Raw genomic sequence first — 245 nt, forward strand, 5'->3', positions numbered from 1 at the left:
AAACAGGATTCATAAAAACAAGACTAGCAACAGATAATTTTAGACACCATCCCCACATTGTTGACGTGGGAGAGGACAGTAAAACCCCAATGTCAATTGTAATGGGACAGGAAGGAGGACCCAAACGCAGAGACGTGGAAGCAGGAATAGTCCGATACAAAGGGGTTTTTATTCCAACAGTTCAAAGGAAACATGCAAAAGGCGAAGTCCAAACATAAATTCAACCCAACACTGGGAGAGGCAGG

The sequence above is a fragment of the Etheostoma spectabile genome, chromosome 3 (assembly GCF_008692095.1).
Source record: "Etheostoma spectabile isolate EspeVRDwgs_2016 chromosome 3, UIUC_Espe_1.0, whole genome shotgun sequence".
NCBI lineage: Eukaryota > Metazoa > Chordata > Actinopteri > Perciformes > Percidae > Etheostoma > Etheostoma spectabile.